The sequence below is a fragment of the Gymnogyps californianus genome, unplaced genomic scaffold, assembly GCF_018139145.2.
Source record: "Gymnogyps californianus isolate 813 unplaced genomic scaffold, ASM1813914v2 HiC_scaffold_215, whole genome shotgun sequence".
In the NCBI taxonomy this organism is placed as follows: Eukaryota; Metazoa; Chordata; class Aves; order Accipitriformes; family Cathartidae; genus Gymnogyps; species Gymnogyps californianus.
The window spans coordinates 11,848-17,008 of NW_026114096.1; the positions used below are offsets into that span (position 1 = coordinate 11,848).

The 5,161-nt window shown below is 55.9% G+C and overlaps 1 non-coding gene across 1 annotated transcript; it reads left to right on the forward strand.

Annotated features, from left to right (window-relative positions):
• The first annotated feature begins 2,951 nt into the window (after positions 1–2,951).
• TRNAM-CAU (transfer RNA methionine (anticodon CAU)) lies at positions 2,952–3,023 on the forward strand. The gene has a single exon. It is a non-coding gene; the product is annotated as a tRNA-Met (tRNA).
• The last annotated feature ends 2,138 nt before the right edge of the window (positions 3,024–5,161 follow it).

A 5,161-nucleotide genomic window follows, 5' to 3' on the forward strand; every position in this document is an offset into this window, starting at 1 on the left:
GGGCGCACTCCCCTTTTGGGCTCCCTGCAATGGACCACGCTGTTTGGGCTCCCTGCAATGGACCACGCTGCAGCCGTGGGACTCAGCTCCACACTGTACCTGTGCCCAGGGAGACGGTAAAACCCCCTTGCCTACAGCACTTGTCCCCGCACCCCCCTGCCCCCAAAATTCCTGGATGAATGGGAAATCCTGCTCCCATTGACAAGGTAGGCAAGTTGGGGGAAGAGAACGGACCAGTGCCGAGTATGAGCCATGAAAAGAGGTCCACTGTTGTTGGTTCTTGAGCAGAACTTAAGAGCCTGAGCTCACCTGACATCCCAAGCAGAACAACCCCACCAGCTGTCTTCCCTATGCCTGAAACTACAGCAGCTCCTCTCCAAGAGAGCCTGCACAACATGGTCCTCATTGCTAAAGATGAAGGCAAGACACCTCATGGATCTGAGATCTTGCCTGGGGTCCTGGGGATATTCTGCCTGACCCAGCCCCAGCCCTTGCACACGTGGACAACCTTTCCCCGGGGGCTTTCCAAATTTAACCGAAGAATGAGATGATAAGGGGTGGGTCTCTCCTGGCTCCTCCTCTTCTGGGAAAGACGTGGAAGTGCGAAGGAGGCCATGGTGGTGACTGCGGCATCAGGAGACCATCCCCTGCCATCACAGACCCTGATGGGTGGCATGGAAAAGACCCGGAGGCTTCCCAGAGGGCTTCTCTCAGTCGCATACCCAGCTGCTCCCCACAGAGCAGCAGCAGAGGAGGGGCTGCAGGTAGCCTGCCTGGTGGTTCAGCATCTTAAGGAAAGGGAAACTCGGAGGGGCACATGCAGAGAGAGCCGGAGAAGGAGAAGGAGAGAAGAGCCAGTGGCTGGTGCATGGTCCGTTCCCCGCAGCCATGCCACTGAGGGTGCCGGAAGCAGTGCAAGCAAAAGAGAAGCTGAGGGAGGTTGGCAGCACGGATGAAGAAGGAAAGGGGCAGTGGAAGGGGGACCGGGGCTGAGCCAGGGGCCTCTTGATCTGCAGTCAAATGCTCTCCCTGAGCAATAGCCCCTGCAGCAGGCAGGCTGCGGCCGCACTCTCCGTGCTCACATCTGCTCCCACATCCCAGCCCTCTCCATCCCGCTTTTGCTTTTGCTCCTCTGCTTGCTTGCTGTGTGCTCTGGCGTGTGGATGGGACAGGGAACCAGCAAACACAAGCCCAAACATGCAGGCCTCAGCACTGCCACCTCGTCCCTCAGCCTCACCAAGAGGTTCTACCAGCTCAGCCTGCCCAGAGCCTTCCTGGGACACATCTGGCAGCATTTAAGACTGGCCACCACCCAGTCCGCATGGGCAGCCCTGCCCTGGGGCGACTGGGAACCACCTCCACCCCCAGCAGCGTTGGGCAGGACAGGAATGGCGCCAGGCACGGAGAGGAGGGGTTTCTCTGGCTCTTTGGCACCCTGCAAGGTGGCGGGGGCAGCCCTCGGCTGTTGGCGAGCAGCAAGGGCAGGGCTGCGCCAGGAGGGAAGACAAGCCAGGAGCTGGGGGGGAGCGCAGCACAGCACGGGCAGGGCAAGGCCCTCGCAGCTGGTGTGAAAGGCAAGGCAGTAACTGCTGTACGACTTGCTTAGAGGAAGGAACACTGCCTAGGACTAAGAGCTTTTACCTCAGGGTCAAGTGACCTGAAGACCCAACCTAAACCGTCTCTCACTGGCTGAGAACACCCCATACAGACAATAAAACAACAGGAGATTTGTCTTTCAAAAAAAACCCAGGTACATAACCAGGGTGAGAACAGCAATCGACCTGAATCTAGTAGAAAACCCCTCCGCCTGCACGGGACATTGGTCTAGAACCAGGAAGATTAACAGCCCACTGACCATACGTCCACACCACCTGCCCGGGAGAAGCACCTAGTGCTTACGCGAGCAATAGTAACTGATTAGCCCACCCCTTAACAGGAGTAATTTGACTGGTCAACACAACTGCATTGTAAACATCTAGAAACCCTGCTTTCCTCTATATCGGGGTCCTCCATGTCGTTAGGCTGGGGCACCGCTATGTGCACAGCTAAAATTAGGGATTTATGGATTCCCTTGGTAATTCTATGCTAAACGTCCTTGTCTCCCTCCTTGGCCAGCAAAGAACTGACTTTTACACTGGGTACAGTCCCGCACCCCGTGCGAGCTGGATTTCTGGGCAGGGTTGCAGCCCTCCTGAGCTCGCTGGAGAGCCACTCCTCTCCGCCCTGCCAAGCAACAAGGCTGCCCCCTCGCTCCAGGGTTTCCTTCAGTGCCTGCAGAGCCAGCTTGAGTGGTCAAAGAGAAAGTCCCCAGCCAGGGTTATGGGCAGGAGCTGTGGGGAGAAGGGCAAGGCAAGGCCCTTGAGCTACCCTCCTGTCGTGGTTTTTAGATACAAGATACAGTTTTAGATACAAGAACTAGATACAAATACAAATAATACAAATCAAGTGATGCACACCGATGCCCAGTTAGTGCCCGAGCAGCGATCCGCCCCCCCCAGCCAGCTCCCCCCAGTTTATATACTGGGCATGACGTCATATGGTATGGAATATCCCTCTGGCTAGTTTGGGCCAGCTCTCCTGGCTGTGTCCCCTCCCAACTTGTTGTGCCCCTCCAGCCTTCTTGCAGGCTGGGCATGAGAAGCTGAACTATCCTTGACTGAGTATAAAGACTACTTAGCAACAACTAAAACCATCAGGGTGTTATGAAGATAATTTTCCCACTAAATGCAAAGCACTGCACGGTCCCAGCTACTAGGAAGCAAATTAAGTCTCTGCATGCCAGCCAAGACCAGGACAGCAGCCCAGGCCCAAAGGAGGTGAAGTTTCCAGGGAGACAATTTTGCTGCGCGGGTGAGGGCACAGGATAGACAAAGGGAAGGAGGCATGAGCGCTGGCAGTGCCAGGGAGCATGAGGCCGGGCTGTGGGAGGTCCCAGCTGAGGTGCCAGGGGGAGCAGAGTGGCGCAGCGGAAGCGTGCTGGGCCCATAACCCAGAGGTCGATGGATCGAAACCATCCTCTGCTAATTGCTTTTTCCTCCTGCTGCCTCTCCCAGCAACTTTTCACCTGCACTGCTCTGGCTCTCTGCGCGGCCATGCCCATGGCCCGCCCGCTCCCTCAGCCCCTTCTCTCTGCCACCGCCGCCTTCTTTCTCCTTTGCCTTCTTACGAGCCAGCACTCCCAAAGGGACCCTCACCAAGGCAGACCCGTGGGTCTGCAGCGGCAGCCAGACCTCCCCCCACAAGGAACTGGGGGTCCTGGGGACACAACTGTTTCTCCCTTCCCGTCAGGCAGCTCAAGCCCAACTTCCCAGCCGCAAGCGGGCACCTCCAGGAATCTGCAGGTGGGGAGGAGGACAAGGCTGGTGCTACTCTGGCAAACACCTGTCCAATCAACTTGACCATCTCGGGGTTTTCTCCATCCTAGTCTCTTTGCTGCCGTGCCCACGCGCAGGTCCAGCCAGGAGCAGGGCCGAGCAGGTATTCCCAATGGGCACTGTATTGGCTCTATGTGGCTAGGTGTTGGCAGTGGAGGGGAGAGGGGGTGCTGCAGGGTGGCCTCTGTGAGCAGAGGCAAGGGGCTGCCCTGCCGCTGCACACAGCTGATTCCAGCTGCCTCCACAACACTGAGCCACTTGCGCAGCTTTTCCTGACAGGCCTGAAGCCTGTGGAAGAGCCCACGCTGAAACAGATTTTCCTGTTCAGGTCTGCAGCATAGGGAGAACCCATGCCGGAGCCGTCTGCAGTGAAGGACTGTAGCTGAGCCTGGTAAAAGTGAGAGGAATGGCGGTGTTTTGTTTGTCTTTCATTCCTCACTACCCAAAACCGCACATGGCCTGATCCTTTTCTTCCCCTCTGGCTGCTCTGGACTAGAATGCAGTGCTGGACACCCCCCCTCTCTCACTCCCACAAGCATGTCCACTGAACAGCAGGTCCATTGAACCCTGGGCCTGACCGTAGGTCTGTGCAGAGGGCATGCGTGGAGCCCGGGCCCGGTTTGTCTGGTGTCCCAGGGATCGAGGGGAGGCAGACCAGCCTGCTGTTGTGCAGGTCCTCCTTTGTGCCTTTTCGGCACAAAGACAGGAGCAACACTGACTTGCTTCCAGGCCTCAGGAACCTCTCCCAATTGCCGTGACCTTTCAAAGACAATGGAGAGCGGCCTCTTGCAGAAGTTCTCCTTGTCTGAGTGCTTCACGAGCTGGCAGCAGGAAGATGGCATGGGTATCTGCAGGTGAGCTCCCTTCTACTTTAGTACCTGATGGGCCAGAAGCCAGAAGATCGCTTGGATGTTGACCGTGAGGTCGCCTCTGGCTCTGCAGGTGACGGGCCATGCACAGGAATATTGCTTGCGCTAGGTGCTTGTGTTCATTCCATAGTGGATACCACTGCCTGGTGTCTCTTTTTATATCTGAACGCTTCTTGTTCCAAAGGAAGCGGACAGCCCATCAGGGGAGACCTGAGAACATGCGGGCACGACAGTGTCAAAAATGGCTGTCAGCCAATCACAAAGCAATATGAGAACCCATGGGGAATGACGCTGTCAAGAGTTGCCTCTTTGCTGTATTTAGTGAGTGGGGCTTCCTTTTCAGATGTGCTTCTGGGTACACAGGTAGGGTTGGCTGGTCCTCACAGCCAGTCACAGGTCTGCCTGAGAGCAGGTGGGTATGACGGGGTGAAGAGATGGCTGTCAGCCAATCACAGAGCAGTAGGAAAACATGTTGGTTATGGTGTCTAATAAGAAAATGGCGGCTGAAAGAAAGTGGTGCCCCCCGTGTATGTAGAGGAAGGTACGTCCTGGTCAGCTGTACTTCATCATTCATCAGTGCTGGCATGGGGATTGACCAAAGCAATCATCCACCACCAAAACCAGGAGCAGCACAAGGCAGATTTTAGCCCAGGAACAGGTAATGCCTAGAGTCCTGCAAAACAAATTGCTTACGGGCATGCAGCACGGAAGGTGGCAGATGCTCATATCCGACCAAGTGGATCAAGAAACTTGTGCTAGAAATAATCCACTTGGCCTATTTGCACATTACGTAGATAGAGAATTGTTACCCTAGCATTGCCTGCTTTCCGCTCACTGGTTGCTGAGCTAATCCTAGACAAGTGTACAAGATAGGGACATATCCAGTGACTCAGAAGAAACCCAGGCTGGTTGCTGTGC